This window comes from Pelmatolapia mariae, linkage group LG22 (assembly GCF_036321145.2).
Source record: "Pelmatolapia mariae isolate MD_Pm_ZW linkage group LG22, Pm_UMD_F_2, whole genome shotgun sequence".
NCBI lineage: Eukaryota > Metazoa > Chordata > Actinopteri > Cichliformes > Cichlidae > Pelmatolapia > Pelmatolapia mariae.
In genome coordinates, this window is record NC_086245.2 from 21080185 (window position 1) to 21097661 (window position 17477).

Here is a 17477-nt window from a genome sequence, read left to right on the forward strand (position 1 = left end):
TACATTTGATGAGTTTCTGGTGGTCTTAGAAATAACACAAAGTCAATATGTGCAACAGTCTTTCTACCACGGGTACAGAATATTCTTATCTAATAATTCTAAGTATTATATGTGGTTTTCTTAAAATGTAAAAAAACATTTCAAAGAAGGGGAAGTTTTTTTTCTCAGCGGATTAGTTTGCTTGCAGCTGGAATGAGTTTCTGTGCGTATCTGTTTCATAATCTTAACCCCAGCCAAATGGCCTCTAATGCTGTGCGGTGCCAGTTAATGACATTTTCTTTGAGAGGACATTGAAAATTAACATATCTTAATGGTCACTGCATTCAGCGTTGAACAGAACGATTTTTACCAAGATTCATCCTCAGAAATAAATGGGTCAAGTCTACTTCACCCAATCACCCTCTGGTTCATGTCACATCAATGCTATTCTTTTAATGCATAGGATCATACTCCTCTCTTCCTAAACTTAGAGCAGACCGAGTCTGTGTGAGAGTGCAGATCATGCTCCCAGTATTGATCTGTCTCCCCGCTAATATCTGACATTGGAATCTTAACAAGCTCCTACATTTGCCAGAGGATTAATTTTAGAGGGATAGTAATGGAAAATCATGGCTCCACAACGTTTACACAAAGTCGTTTAACCCAAAGTGCAAGCTGAGATGTAGCCTGTATTGACTGTATGTAAAAGATGGAGGATGCTTTGTAATGGCCAATCCTGTGGTAACAAAAAGGATATCTGATTGATCAGTGGGGCTCTCCTGATCTTCGATCTCAGCAAACAATCTCCAGACAAGTTTTCAATTACTACTTTTAAGTCTTGGGCCTCAGTCACACTAGTGTAAAAATAGGATGGCAGTCCTCATCTGACCAGGAAAAACTGGTGGCTGGCGAGTGATTACACTGAAGTTTTTCTGACTTCCACAGGTGGAGCGTGCAGCACCATCGAGCTCGGGCTTTGTGTTGGACACGAGAGGTCCTTTCAAACATGTGGGAAATATATTTTTTTACATTTACAATTTTATATTCAGACGCTGATTTTTGCCTGAACTCATAAAATGATTGTTTCATTTGTTAATGTGCCAAAAATTTACCTTTGCAAGTAGTTCTAGTTTTACAAACAGCAGTTTGGACATGTACCACTAGAAATAACAGGAGCAGCATTGCTGCTGTGATTTCCATTTCTAGCTTCTGCTTTTTGTGAATGTTCACAACTTTTTCAGCCTCTGACCACACATGCTAATAAATCCTTTGGATTGCAGTGGAAATATATGAACTAAGCTCTAAACTATGACACAACACAGCACAAGATGGGCAGCAGAAGAACATTAATGAAAGGACCATTGTCTTTGGATTGTGGAGAGAAACCAATGCAGGTACAGAGAGGAGACGCAGCTCCAAACAGGAAGACATCAGCTTTCCAGGAGGTTCAAGCCCAGAACCTTCTCGCTGGGAAGTGCAAGTGCTAACCACTGCATCAACATGCTAACCATCCGAAATGCTTAAAAAAATCATAATTGGGGGACTGATGTCTGGACCAGAATCCAGGCAGTAATTCTAAAAGTCGTTAAAGTCATTCAAAACCTAAAAATGTGAGTGTCACAGTAGTACTGCAGGACAAGATTAGCAACATTATTACTGTTCATTGAACCAAACTGGGGAAAAAGGACTGCTTGTGTTTATAGAGAGTGTGCAGTGATAAACATGCATGTAAGAGATGGGAAATCTTTTGCAACTGACCCTGTTGCATGTGTATTTCTGTGATTTCCTTTATGACATGTAATTGCGTGCTAATTAAGCCGATATTTAGTGCAAAAAAGTCCTATTTTCTGTGCTTGATATCGAAATGAACTGACTACAAAACAGTTTAGCTTTTGTAAATCACCCATAAACCCCACCACACCTATGAGCATTATTTGGTTATTGCAGTCACATGTAACTTTGCCCCATTTAGTGGATCGTGAATGTCTTTACAATCCAAGTTATAGCAGCTGAGAGGTTTCAGTCTGGACGAAAGGCATGACAGCCTCTGAGTCGTTGCCCTGCTGTAGGTGAAAACCGTCGGACTCGCTGCCTACAGCTGAAACAAACGTCAGTATTACAGAACCTGTTACCTTGTGAGCTCGTTAGTGGCACAGGTAAATAAACTGGAATGACCCTCATGACACTCTCCACTTACATAATGGTTTCAGTTGCTTTGCATTTCAGTGACACTGTGTCCTTGTTGTCCCTGCTCCTCGTGTATGTACCTAATGGCCTTCCAGTTCAAGGAACTGCTATATCGGTGCCCCGAGGCTGCTTTGCACAACACAGAAGAGTCGCTTGATTTTAAAATTGTGGCCCTGATTCATTTCCACCGTGCCTAATAAGTGAGCTATAAATGAAGTCCGTGGTGATACAGTAGATGAGCGTGACTCACTTGGATGGGCTAAATATTGAAACTAGTAAACAAATAGTGACAACAGAAGCGATTCCACATTAATTTCATGGCTCGCGGTCTCTCCTATTGTCATCTTTGAGAATGCTTCAAATTGAAGGACAGCTTTTGTGTTTTTAGGTTTTTGTGTTCATCAGCCACACTGGCTCACAAATCTAATCGTGTTTGTAGTTTATTCACAGACTCACAATATGCAGATATTTTCAATGAGCGTACTCACTCGTGCCATCGACTGAGAGTGCAATAAGAGCGCTGGGATGATTTTGAACTGACTGTTTTATGCAAAAAATCACTTTATGTGATTGCATTGTAAGTGCTGCACATTTGGATTAAAATGAAATAAAACCAGTGTGACTTTATGAGTCCATCTTTACTCCATGATCTGGAAATATACAGACATGGCACGTCATTGCACAGTCTCCTGACTTATTCTAGTTGCACTGCGTTACAGTCAGTGGCCTGTTTTGATCTCAAAACAACAAATACATGAAATCAAAATGAATAAAAGCTATTGTGGTTACAGTTAGGTACATATAAACAATTACCACAGAGTCACGTGGTCTCCACACGGAACGGTGAATTAGCTTTAGCTGCTAATAGCGAGTTTCATGGCTAATCTACACCACTACACAATAAAAATACATAACACACAAAATAATTACCAGCTTTTAAACATTTTGTACCCGATTCACTGAAAATATACAAACATAGTACATCTTTACCAGCAGTGTTGGGCAAGTTACTTTGAAAAAGTAATTAATTATAGTTACTAGTTACTTCTTCAAAAAAGTAACTGAGTTAGTAACTGAGTTACAATATTCTAAAACGAATTAATTACTTGAAAAGTAACTATTGCGTTACTTTAAAAAAAACGTTTAACCCTCTGGGGTCCAGGGTATTATTGGCCATTTTAACTACTTTTGATTTTCCCTCTACATTTCACCTTTAAAAACTATTTACTTTGCCTTGTTTGGTATCATCCTTTTCAGCACAACCTCACGTGTCTGAATTTACAGTCATGTTTTCATTTTGACATACTGTATTAACACTAGGGATGGGTACCGGGCACTGGTTCTGACATAAACTGTAGTAACCAGACCGAAACGCAGCGCACATTTCGGTGCTTTTTTTTTCCTGAGATGTCATACACTTTGGATTCTAGCCAATCATTTTACCTTTGCAAGCGTAGTAGGCGGGTCCAGGTACGTACGTTCTTTTAGAGCAGAGCTACAGATAAAAAAATGCCCAAGGCAAAGCGGTCAAAAGTCTGGCTGTACTTCACAGCAAAATATGCAAACTCAGCAGCCTGCAACAAGTGCTTTAAGGTGATACTGTGCAAAGGAGGTAACACCTCGAACCTGATGAAACACCTGGCGACGCATAGCATTTTTTTAAAAGCCGAGAAATGCACCGTATTTGATAGCTTGCTGTGAGACCTCACACCGTGCACATCTACTGCGGGTGTGGTGCCTCGGACCCGGAGTTAGCAACATCCCCCAAGAACCCGAAGAGTAGAGTCCTGGCCCCTAGCCCTGCCAGCGTAGCAGAAATGATGACGGATGATGATGGCAGCAGCAGCAGCCGTTCTTCTCTGGGCGAGTAGCTTAATGTTGTTCGTGTGTAATTTACGTTGAGTAGGCTAACCACGTTATTAAATTAATGCATGTAAGATGAACTAGCAAACACCGTCGTAGTTACATGCGGCTGTCTTCTTGTTTGATGGCAGATACTCCCTTCACCCTGGCCAAAAAGGCTAAAATGACCAAAGAAAAAGTGGGAAACAGCTAAACATGAGAGGTTTTTGGACAAAGTTTGTGTTTTTTTCCATTGTTTAAGCACTGCTTTCAGCCAAGAGTGATACAATATATGCCCTATAGCTGCAGAAGGCTAACATTATTATCTTTTTACAAAATAACAGCTAAACATGAGATGTTTTTGGATAAAGTTTGTGTTCTCCATGCTTTAAGCACCGGTTCGAGCACCGTTTAAGCACCGGCACCATTTCAAAAGTACCGGTTTGGTACTGGTATCGGATAAAACCTAAACGATACCCATCCCTAATTAACACCATTTATCTAAAATCAGACAAAAAACATAAAATCAGAGTAGAAAAAGTTATATTTTTACTGTAACAACCACAAACATGTTTATTGAATCATATTTCATAACTTTAAATGCAAATATAAATGGTTAATTTTAAAATCCTATGCACAAGTTTTGCAAACAACAAAGTTATTTGCATCCATTTACCTTTTACCTTGATTTTTTTAAATAACCATTTCAAACTATTTACAGAACAATCAGCTGTTCTGCATTCAATAAGATGCCACACAAATTATTTGTGCCACTCCCAAAAAATCATTTCTGTCCACTATAAAGGAGAACATCACAGCCTGATACCTGCAGGTCTGACAGCAGCAGGTGTGTCACTCCTGTTTCTACCTGGAGACAGCAGTCGCCTCATTGTTCTGACACACAACACAAAACTATCCACAACACTACACACTAACTACACAAGACAACACATTAACTACACACTCCAAACATGCGAAACGTCACAAATCTCACACATCTCACAACTCGCTCTCTCTCTTTTTCTGCTGTCTTTCTCTCTCTCTCTCTCTCTCTCTCTCTCTCTCGCCGTCACTCCTAAAACTTCCCTTGTTTTTTTTTGTTTTTGTTTTTTGGTCATAAGCAGAGAGTGCTTGCTAGCGCTGTCCTTAGACAGTAAACGTGACCAAACTATTGAGGAAAAAACGCCGCGTATATATTGTTTATCATGACTCTGGTTTTACGTGGCCTATCAACGCAATTTAAAAACTGGTATATATCACCTTGTTGCTTTGTCTTTAAGTGGTCATGTGATTGACTTACCACGACTACTTTATTCTTCCTCAGTCAAACAGCAGCACTCATGCGATTGTTTTGCCCCCTTAGCTCCCCTTAGATGCAAATAACTTTGTTGTTTGCAAAACTTGTGCATAGGATTTTAAAATTGACAATTTATATTCGCATTTAAAGTTATGAAATATGATTCATTAAACATGTTTGTGGTTGTTACAGTAAAAAATATAACTTTTTCTACTCTGATTTTATGTTTTTTGTCTGATTTTAGATCAATTGTGTTAATACAGTATGTCAAAATGAAAACATAACTGTAAATTCAGACACGTGAGGTTGTGCTGAAAAGGATGATACCAAACAAGGCAAAGTAAATAGTTTTTAAAGGTAAAATGTGGAAAATCAAAAGTAGTTAAAAATGGCCAATAATACCCTGGACCCCAGAGGGTTAAACGTTTTTTTTTAAAGTAACGCAATAGTTACTTTTCAAGTAATTAATTCGTTTTAGAATATTGTAACTCAGTTACTAACTCAGTTACTTTTTTGAAGAAGTAACTAGTAACTATAATTAATTACTTTTTCAAAGTAACTTGTCCAACACTGATCTTTACACATTTTGTACTCAGTCTCTAGACTTTTGCTAGGTGGCCTGTCCAATGTATGCCCACTAGAGATGCTCCTTTGTGGTATGTCATTGGAAACCGGGGCAATCATTAAGTTGGACCCACTTAACTTTTTGTTTGTCCTTTGCTAGGACTGCACAGTGTTACTAAAGGTCAGTGGTAATGTAACCAGCTGCACTGTGTTTCTTTTGCTAATAGCAAGCCCTTTTTTGTGATGCCGATGTATCGTAGGAGAAAATCAAAGCGGGGAAGTCGCCACAAAAATGTTCAGCTTGTTTGATTCTCTCTACTGTTGCCTGTGAAGGTGAAAGGACTTCCAACAGTCCAAACTCAGAAATGATTACAGGATTTTCATTTGCGCTGGATGGCAAAATAATGAAAGCAATACATCATAGAGCAGAAAGCAAGCCTGCTTACACTCTGTTTTCTGAAGGAAAATGTATCTCACAGCCACCATTACCATATAGACCAATATTTCACACGCCAATTTGTCCAAAGCTCCTTAACATTAGTTCTAGTAATACAATATGTATACAGTGCCTTCCATTTCAATCACTGGGTTATCATGAGGACCAGCACGCTCCCCTTGGACTTTCCCTGTTTCTCATTACTCAGAGGAAAGCTGGGGCTTACAGATCAGGGGGTTTAAAGAAGTCAGAGTGACGGCGACGCTAAATGAAGATTTAACAGGACGTGAGCTAACCTCAAACTGTGACAGCTTTTCATCTACTGGCAATTACACACAGTCTTTGCCCAGCTGTCTTCATGACAGTGTGTGTGGTTAGAGACATTCAGTGAGAGGGATATTTATAGCACATGTTATAGAAGTAATACACAATTTCTATGACCGTAGTACACAACGTATATATGCTGCATCACCTCGACACACAGATATGCACAAAATTCAGTCATATTCACTTCTCTTCCATTTTTTTTCTTTATATAGTGCCAAATCCCAACAACAGTCACCTCAAGATGTTTTATATTGTAAGATAAAGGTCCTACAATAATACAGAGAAAACCCCAACAATCATACGACCCCCTGCAAGCAAACATTTAGCGACACTGGGAAGGAAATACTCAATTTTAACAGGAAGAAACCTCCAGCAGGACCAGGCTCAGGGAGAGGCTTCCTAACTTTATACTCTCTCATTCAATACATTAATCAGGTTTATTGTAATTGTAATTATATAAAATTAAAATTTTGCATGATTAACTGTTAGAGGATATACTTGTTTCAAAGTAAACCAACTTTACACATGAAAAGCACAAACAAACAAACAAACATACCTGTTTGAATTCGGCTATCACTCAGGAGTATCTTCCTGTGTATCGGTGTTTATGATCCATCACTGCAGCTCTGTTCAGGTCCTACCACAAAGCCCCATTTTAATCGTATTCATTGTGTATCTGCAGCACAAGAGGATCTGTATTGGCACTATTAGCCTGTACAAATTTGTTGTAATGGTTAAAAAAACACTAATTACCATGGCCTTGGTATTACTTCTGATGTGCATCTGTGAGCCTTGAACAATGCCGACACCTTCACTAAAAAACAATTTTTTTGGTGTCTGAGTCACTATCAGGGAGATCACAAGGTTGTATCAGCTTTTCAAAATCTTCATTCACTCAAAAAGAAAAAAAAGGTAATAATTTTGAGTAAAATGTAACTAAAAGATACATAAAATCAAACATTCTAATAATTAATAAGGAGAATGTGTTTGGTAAACTGAATGTATACCAATCAAGTTCATTTCATTAACATTAAATGTAATGTTTGACATTGTAGTTATGTAACAATGTTATATGGGAGATTTACATGTAATCAAATTAAAGTCAGCATTTTTGGCATACATTTTTTGCAGTGTTCTCTCCGTGATTGAAGTCTGGTCAGAACAGGATTTCAAAAAAATCGAATAAAATCAATCAATCAGTAAAAAATAGGAGCACTGCGAGCGATACAGCACTTTTCAAGGAGACGACGGAGGAGGGTCAAGTGGGAAGGGAAGAGCAGCAGTTAATTCAGGTATAGATTTCCACACCGGTCTTCTAAATCCCTCATTGAACCAAAAGGTTGTGTGACCAGCTACAGAAGTTTGATTTCATTAAAAAAACAAAAAACTTGACATTGACCCGATTTGACTTTATTTTCTCTTTCAATATATACGTTAAGCTCATCTTTCTGAACACTTGTGTTTTTTTATTTGTGCTTTCTTTCATACATGGAAATCTGACAGCATCACACTTAACGATAGTCAAAGACCTCTTGAACAGTCTGTTGACATTGCGTTTGGCAAACATCAGCATCCTGGCCGATTTGGACAGATATGCAGGAATATGTGGCCGGCTGGACTTCAATCACCCTCCCTTGTCGCGCTTAATCCTTGAAGCGCTTTGAAGAAGATGACCATCAACCATCTTGATTGCTTTTTTTAAAAAAAATGTAGCATTCAAGATTTGGCACTTTTGATCTTGCCACTGGTAATCCAGAGGGTTTAGGTGTGTACCTGGGGACCGCGGCTTATAGGCAGGCTGTGTGGGGATCTCAGCTCTGACAGGTTTTTCTTTTTCCAAGATCTCCCTGGATATGCATGGATGAGAGAAACTACAGACAGAGCACTCACAGGCCTGCTTCTAATAAAACACCCCTTTCAATCCCACTTGGGCCTGAGCCACTATTATTTACATATTCAAATCATCCCAGGGATTAACTTGAACTCACTAAAGCAAATGCATTATGCATCGGTCACATGCACAGGCTTAAATTTTCCTAAATTAAAATACTAACACTAAGTGGCAACCTACAGTAGCTTTAGAGTTTATGATAAAGGGAAAAGCAACCATGTTTTTATGGCATGTTTTCATTAAAGTGACGTCTCACCTTAGCTATCAGCTAAATCAGCCAGGAATCAGGCTTGGACAAATTAGGTCCCGAGGAGGACGAACGTCTACCTGAAACATAGATGGGCAGAGATGATGAAGGCAGAGAGGAAAAAAGAGGGTGAAGAGATAGAGAAACGAGGAAGAAAGAGGGAAATTGCACATGGTAAGCCGTTGAGAAGTTGTTTATTTTTCAGCAAGCTTTTGGCAGTTTGCCCTAAAACAAACAACATCCAGTGGTAATGATGAAAGGAGCGTGGGCGTGAGAACAAAATGCTGAAGAGAAAGGGAAAAACAAACTCTGCAGGAACTATTTAAGGACTCGTAACCACCTACAGGTTTAGAGACTTGTTTTTTGAGGGGTTTCTCTTTTTAATTGAATTAACAAGAATTTGTTTTAGTTACCATGCTCCGAGTCCTTGCAAAACATGTGAATATTTTTTAGAAATCTTCAAGAACAATGGGTGATGTGTGGAACAGCAGTAACTACAGAGGGATAAAGCTGATGAGCCATACTATGAAAGAAGATATGAAGAAATGGGAAAGAGTTGCTGGAGCGCCGTTAAGAAGAGTGAGCAGCAGTGCGGCTTCATGCTGAGAAAGCACCGCAGATGTGATGTTTGCTTTGAGAGCGATGATGGAGAAGTACAGAGAAGGTCAGAAGGAGTTACACTATGTCTCAGTGGGTATACAGAAAGTATGTGATAGGGTGTCAGGAGAGGAACTCTGGCACTGAATGAGGAAGTCAGAGGTGGCACAGAGGTATGCAAGGGTGGTGCGCTGTGTATATGAGGACAGCGAAGATTTTCAGTAGGAGTGAGCAGCATTGACAGGACTGGAAATGAGTACATCACATCAGAGCGACGGCTCAGGTTGAGCGGTTTGGAGACAAAGTTAGAGCGGCAAGGCTGCACTGTTTTGGACATGTGCAGAGGAGGGATAGTGGATACATAAAAGGTACAATCAGTCATTATTTTGAGGTTATTTAATAGAAAAAATGTAGTTTTCATATATTCAATATTATTGTGTGATTATATCTTCCCAAAAAATGGATTCATTCTCATAAACAATTAATTAATCCATTAAAAATACATAGGAGCGGGCTCTGGTTTGACCTGCCATCTTCAATACAGTGACCGTTCCACCTAATCATGTTTTATGTATATGGATAGGAACCAGCCACATAGGTGGTACGCTCATGTTGTGGATGCAAATTTTAATTTGTGTCTGCACATCCAAACTCAAGATATGAAGGATCATACTTATGTTTTATTGTCCCTTTCACCAAAGATGGAAAAATGCAAAGCAAAGAGAAAATGCCACCTGACTAAAATCGTAATAAAACCTCACACTCTTCCTCCTCAGCCCAAGCTTCATCTTCTCAGTCTAAGTTAGAGCTCTAACACACAAAATTGCACATAATTATTCCAGGTATTGCCACAGGTTCTGACTATAAACCTCAATATCGCTGTTGTCAGACAGACATGAGCTTCACTGACTCATCAATCTGTATTAGACTCCTCTCACAAGGTTTCACAGCCTCCTCCAGAGTAAACAGATGTGGACGCTCTCACCCGACATTGACAGCTGAGCTATACAGCATACACTGAATAAAGATAAATGGCGGTCAGACATTTTTAATGTCACCCAGGGTTAAAAACCTAAAATACAGCAAAATGTTTGATTGACACATATCCATTTTTAATTTCTGATTTCTTGCAGAATTTATTCTTGATATTATTCAAATATACTAAAATATGTTGTGCACAAAATTGTTTTTATACACAAACAGTCAAAGAATGGCCACAGCCATCATAGGAAAATGCTAAGCGGCTGGACTTAGTCTAGATTTAATGTTTTTGATCGCTCTTGGATGACTGAAACACGTTTGTCCTGCAGCAGCCACCGTAGCTAGCCACAGCTAAGCACTTGAAATAGGAGGGGTGAAAAAACAGAATTCATTTGACTTCAATCTGCAATCTACTGACATCTAGTGGTGAGATTTTAAACACTGTACTTTTAACCAAAGCATAGGAGAGGCATTTCATCAAGCCAAGAAATATCTGATCCTGCGTAACTGTGTCTGGAATAATCCTCTGGGATGCTCTGGTCCACCATCTCTCATTTTTCTTGGCTTAGTGTGCCGTAGTGTGTAGTGAGCAGTTTTCCACCTCAACACACATCTTAGGACCTTTGGAATGAGACAGATTGGTGCTATCTAGGTGTGATTTAAGCCTGATGGGTGATATGGAGTGTATGTCGGTTAAGGTGCCACAGGCAGGATTGAATGACAGTAAACAATAGCTTATCATGAGTGGAGAGTGGCTGCCTGCTTCCTCCTCGGTATGTGTGGTATTTTACTCTGGAGGGGAGTGGAAGAGGCACTTTTCAAGTGTGTGACTTACAACCTGAGTACATGAAGTGCCAGCAAGCTGTTTATGTTTTAGTGATCTATTTGGGTGTAAAGCACACACACAAATCCTGTAAGGTGTATTTATTGGCTTTGAGGAAGAGGAGCACGCTCAAGCTAAACTGGGGTGGCTGGCCTCTTATTTTACCTCGTGATGGTGTGAGAAAATAAATAAGCATGTTTGCCAGAGGAAATGATAGTTTTATTATATTTAAATGTTTGGACTAGTTCCCAGTATCCACACCAGTGAGGGAGACTCATACTGTTTGGATGGATCTTGCAGGACAGCTTGCTAGCATTAGCTGATAAAGTAGTAGTCCACATTCTTCATATATGGTCTTTTCTGGATGTAAGAGAACAAGATCACAATGGCCAACATCCGAAACCCAAGTCTTCAAAATCATACTCCACAAAGCAGCGGGTGATAACTCAGTGACTATTTCCATCTTTTACATACAGTCTTAACACAGCTGTATAGTGCATCAACAGTCATTGGCACTTCCCCAGTTGCCACTTGCTGTATTATAACAAAGCAAAAGCCCTGCAGCCAAAATAAGCTTTTTCCCTTTGGACCATTATTGCAAATGAGGTAACTATAAAACTGTAGGCAGTCGATACTACATAGATATGCATTGCTTCCCCAGAGACAAGAAACGTCTGGTTTTCAGTACAGCTCCCGATGTAAAGTCACTGCATGCCCACCACATGCTGTCGGCTACGCAGCATTTTGAGAATATGTAGTGGGCTGTGCAGTGCAGAGGAAATCACACAAGTTATAAAGTCATTCTTTGCTCATGCACCAGAGAAGCAATTTTTATTTAAATGAGTGGCTGCCAGTATCCAGGTCTCCTTAATACATCTGTGGTTTCACAGGTTTCATCGTCTAACATGGGAGCTTGTTGTAATATTAACAAAAACATCACTAACAGGAAGAAACAAGCCTGCATCTCACCCTGTTCGACACCAGCCCTCTGCATGTGGTCTTCCTCGTTTCTCCTGCTTGGCAGTGTGTCCACTCTCTCCTCTGCACATGTCCAAACCATCTCACCCTTGCTTCTCGAACTTTGTCTCCAGATCGCTTGACCTGAGCTGTCCCTCTGATGTGCACCTTTCTAACTGGTCACTCCCAATGAAAATCTTAACATTTTCAGCTCTGCCACCTCCAGCTCGACCTCCTGTACTTTTGTCAGAGCCAAACCTCCAAACCATACATCAGTGCATGTCTCACTAGCATCTAGAGATCTTTCACTCTTGCTACGATCACCCCTAACACTTATCTCCACCTATTCCACCCTGCATAGGCTTCCTTCTTCCTCTCTCTTGTGCACAGTATGTAGCTTTGCATATTGAACCCTGGTATTTAGACTCATCCACTTTCATGTGCACTGTTACACCTGCCTCCATCTCATCCGCACACATGTATTCTGTCTCGCCTCCACCGACTTTCATTCTTTTTCTTAAATTATGAATTTATTATTTCAATTATAGTAATTATTGCTGGATTCACCAGTATTAAACTATCCTTTCTACTGTGCACATTACAAATGTAATGCACCAGAGATCAACAAGAAGCAAGTGACCTCTTACGAGAGTTCAAATGACAACTTTTGGCTCAGAATAAAGGAAACAAGCAATAAAGCTTGTGACTATCAAAAAAGCTAGCTATCTTTTTGGGGGGTATCTTGTTTGGCTAGTCTTACATTATCCTGCGAGCCACATGCAATCCAAAAGTGCAACAATTTCCTTTTGCTTTCTGTGACGAGTATGAGTGTTAGCAAAATGGTTACAACATTTATGAGCATATCAATCAACTTCTGCGTGCTTTCAAAACACCTCTGTATCTTTTCAAACCTTCTTTAAATTCTCACTGCAGGGATAGCAAAACAGAAATAAGTTAGTGCTGCCCCTGCTGTGCCGAGACCACTCATAAAATGCTGTGAGTACCGTGGAAAATCCGAAGCACAGGCTGCGCATGAAAGAGGAACTTTGGCTGCTAACCCTGCATTTAACAAGGCCCTGCGGTCCCTTAACTTTAAGTACTTTGGATCTTTGGCTGCATAATCATAAGGTTTTTGTGTCAGAGAATTACAACAGTGGTGTACATCCGTATTTCTGCACAGTAGATGTTGAAATTTGTGGCTCAGCGGTAGTTCATGTTTGCATGTTAGTCGTTTGGGATCGGGCTGACTGAGAAAACAGCCTTGCGAATTTCTTTCTCTTTTTTTTTGCCGTATTTCTCTCTACACATGCAGCCTAATTGTTACACTCTGTTGTATAATGTAGCTTCAGTCAGCCATATAATGATAGAATTTGGATGACAACCTGGTCTGAAAGGCAAATGACCTTTTTGAAGCGCTCTGCAGGAGGTGCGATTACAGTTAACAATGTCCTTCAGTTTGACTCTACATCAACATGTTCACAATCCTTGAAAAACTCTCCTCATGGGCTGCCCCTGACATGCACGCTGAGGTTTGTACTGAACGGGCATTCCACATCACTGACACCTCCAGCTTTTTAAGACCATTTGAGTGTAGAGAGGAACTCTGTGACTCTGAGCAACGTCAGAAAAGAATAAATTCAATTGTTCAACTGTAGTCGCTACAAAAGGGAAAGGTTTAAAAGGTTATTCTGCCTCCCTGCGATGGAGGAAATGGCGTTGTTTTTGTCCCGGTCCTTTTTTGACAGTGCACTGAGTCGTTGCATTTTTCTGTCACTTCTTCTAAAGTGGGAATGAACCAGCACGGAGAACAAAAACACAGGAGCGGAAATAAATTGTTGTTTGGTGGAAAACCTCTCCAGCGCCACAGCATGTTCTCTGTCGAGTGCCCTGATAATTAATAACTTGCCTCACAAATCTCATTAGAGCATAATGAGGGAACAAGTGCTATTAGAAAGACATAACGGAGACGGTTATCTTCTAAGACATATTGTAAGCCGTGGGCAGACTGACAGACTCCGCCGTGCTTTTAGGACAAACATGATGCAAACAGAAGTCTTGTTTTTATGTTGTTTGATGCACTCGGGGGATGATATCGACTTCAAACATTTTGGCTTTTGGCTTTTGCGACTGAACAGATATTTGTTGGTTTTCATCTGGGTTTCTTTTGAGACAGGATGACTCAGTTATTTAGGAAGGTCAGTGCCTGTATGGCAAAAATGTGCAGCAGGTTTGAGCACATCCAAATAAATCGTCTGCTCCCTGGACGGTTAGAAAAATATACTTTTTGCAAAGGCTGTTACAGCCCTCCTCATTTCTGCAGCTCTACAAACTGCAGCTACTACAGTGCCTCCAGTTTCTCATTCCCTGGCAAATAAGACACTACGAGAGATGTGGCAGTAAACATTGTTACACAAGTGGATCGGGGGAAGTGATCCGCTGTAGGGCAGTGCTTTCTTTACTTATGTTCTTAATACCAGAGGATTTAATCAAAAGGGCCTAGATATTATCGTGCAACATGCATTGTCTTCAAATGACACAGAAAGAAATTGAAAAACCAAAGCTCATTTGAGATTATAATTTAAAAGTGTTTCATTGTAATCATGAATGAGGAGTTATTTTATCAGGTAATCTCTTCCTCTGTCTGTTTAAATATCTGCTCACTTGTTGACGAGGCAAACGGCATCAAGTGGATATATAAAAATCCAATAGCATCTTAATTGTTCTGGGTTTTCTGAGTAAAATTGGCTTGGCCTTTGAAATGTGCAGCAGGGCTTTATGCACCACAATGGGATCTGAAATTATCCAGGTAAGGCTTTGAATTATTTGGAAATTGTGACAAAAAGAGTGTAAAAGCAAGTTTCCACTGCTTGTGGCTGTGCAGGTTGTCAGTCATCCACATGTTTCACCTCTCGTCCAACAGAGTTCTTCAGTTCTAAAAACAAACAGTCCCGTTATTTAACCCTTAGTGGGGGCTGTGTGCTTTGGAGGTGGTCCTGAGCCTTTTTTCACACCTTGACTCCTGTGACGACTCACATGATCAGTAGTCAGTCAACAACATCAGGATCACCTCCAAAGGGGACAGCTCCTACTAAGGGTTAAATGTTTGGGACTCTCCACCAATTGTTACTCCTCAGCTGTAACAGGCTGATGGGGTATTGTTGTCACCCTGCGGGCAGACAGCATGGATACTGAAGTTTGTGAACATGATAACTTGAACAGTATCTGAAAGTCATGTCTTCAAAAATAAGGGAAAAAATCCAGCAAAGATCTGATATGTGGCCAATTATCAATCAATTAACAAGGACATGAGAGTTGCATCATCAGAAATGGTCTCTGTGGAAGGATGGCTGTCAAGAAACCATTCTTAATTCTTGCCAAATTACTAGTGGTGCAACGGATCAAAAATCTCACGGTTCAGATCGGATCACGGTTTTAAGTCACGGATCGGATCAATTTTCGGATCAGCAAAAAAAAGAAAAGAAAAAAAGACAAAATTTTAACATTTACTTATTAACTTATTTAAGTATTTTTTGCCTATTAAAACATTCAACTCAATACTCATTCCACGCAATTATATAAAAACAAATTAAGGTGCAGTATAGGGCAGTACAGGGCTTTGTATCTACCACTCCGCTGTGATATAATGAGCTGTCACGGTCACGTAGCTTTCTGTTGCCCTGGAGGTCCACCCGTTTGTAGTTGGGCAACAGAAGATGCCTGGGACAGTTCAGCCATAACTTTAAACTTTTCCTGCTCATACATGCCTGGGTACAATCGTGTCACTGAAGTGGACGCGCAACGGGATATCATAGCGTGGCTCAAGCACGTTCATCATAGTTTAAACCCCTTGTTTTGCACAACGGAATACGGCCTCACGTCTGCAACTAAACACCCCAATAGCTTTTGTAATAGCTTTAGCCCGGTCGGATTGGGGAGCAAAGGGCTGCTTAAATGCCGCAAACTCCTCTGCTCCTCCACTTGGACCGCTAGCGCTAGCCATAGCTATGGCTTGACAGACTGACCACGCGCACCATACACATACTTTTTTTCCTTCTTTTTCGAATCTTCGGATCACGTGCGTGCCGAACCGTGGAGTGGGATCGGTTCGGATTACGGATCAACCGTGATCCGTTGCATCACTACAAATTACACAACAACTGGACTGAAAATCAGTGCACGTGATTAACCCAGCTTTTAAATTTTTAGTTCAAATGGCCATCAAAATATGCAGAGGTGGTCAGGAGTTTTACTTCAGCCAGTGTTGATGTGGATTTTGTCAAAATTGATGGAATTATGAACCCAGAAAAGTGCCACCGGATTTTCAAGCGCCACGCAAGCTCATCTAAAAAGGATGTGATTAGTAACAGCTTCATTTTTTCAGCATGTCAAAGATCCCAAACACATTGGCAGTGCAGTAAAAGCACACCTGGAGAGAAGGCACAATGAAACACTTGACAGAAAATGTAACAAAAGCCAACGTCCAAAGAAGAGTTTGAATAGCCTTCAAAAAGCCTGGAGAACTATTCCTGAAGACTACTTAAAGAAATGATAAGAAAGCTTGGCTAAGAGAGTTCAGGCTGTGTTGAAGAATAAAATGAGTCATAGTAAATATTGACTACCAGGGTAGTTAGAACTGTACAAACTCTGTTATTGCATTACATATTTTATTTCTATTTATTTGTGCACATTTCAATAAATCAATATAGCTGTGTCCGATTTTTCTAGCAAACGATAAAGAAACAACTGGTCACTCAGTTTAGATAGAACTGTAGGTCTACAAGTTGTAAATAGAGTTTGGGTGAAACGGAACACATTTGAACTAGAGATCTGATAATACCTACTAATTTGCCACACATACACACACAGAAAGCAAACTCCAGCACAATATAGTAGACGAGAGTCCAATAAACTACACAGCAAAGCCATATTATTTGTCAGAATTAAAAAATGATCCAAAGCCTTCCAGAGGTCTAGTGCAATTACATAAAATCAGCCTCTAATCATACCCCTAAAAAGGCATGTTTGAGCATCAATAAATGTAAAGAGGTGACTTAAAAATAAAGATTTACCCCTGTACAGTTGACTGGGAGGTGAAATAAATTTACAGAATGAGATAAAATTCACTCATTTGTGTGCACCAGTTACCTATCATTTATTTTTTATGAAAGCTAATGGTTTACTGTTTTCATGACCAACTTGTCAAACACCAGAATCTGTTGGTAAAATTTTGACCTTCGAGTCCTCCAGGCGAGTTTGGTCATTTAATGTGACATTGAGGTTGGTTGGAGGGTTGGTGGTGCTGCTGGGTTGAGAGCAGTACTTTGCACTGTAGCAAAGTATGAAACCAGA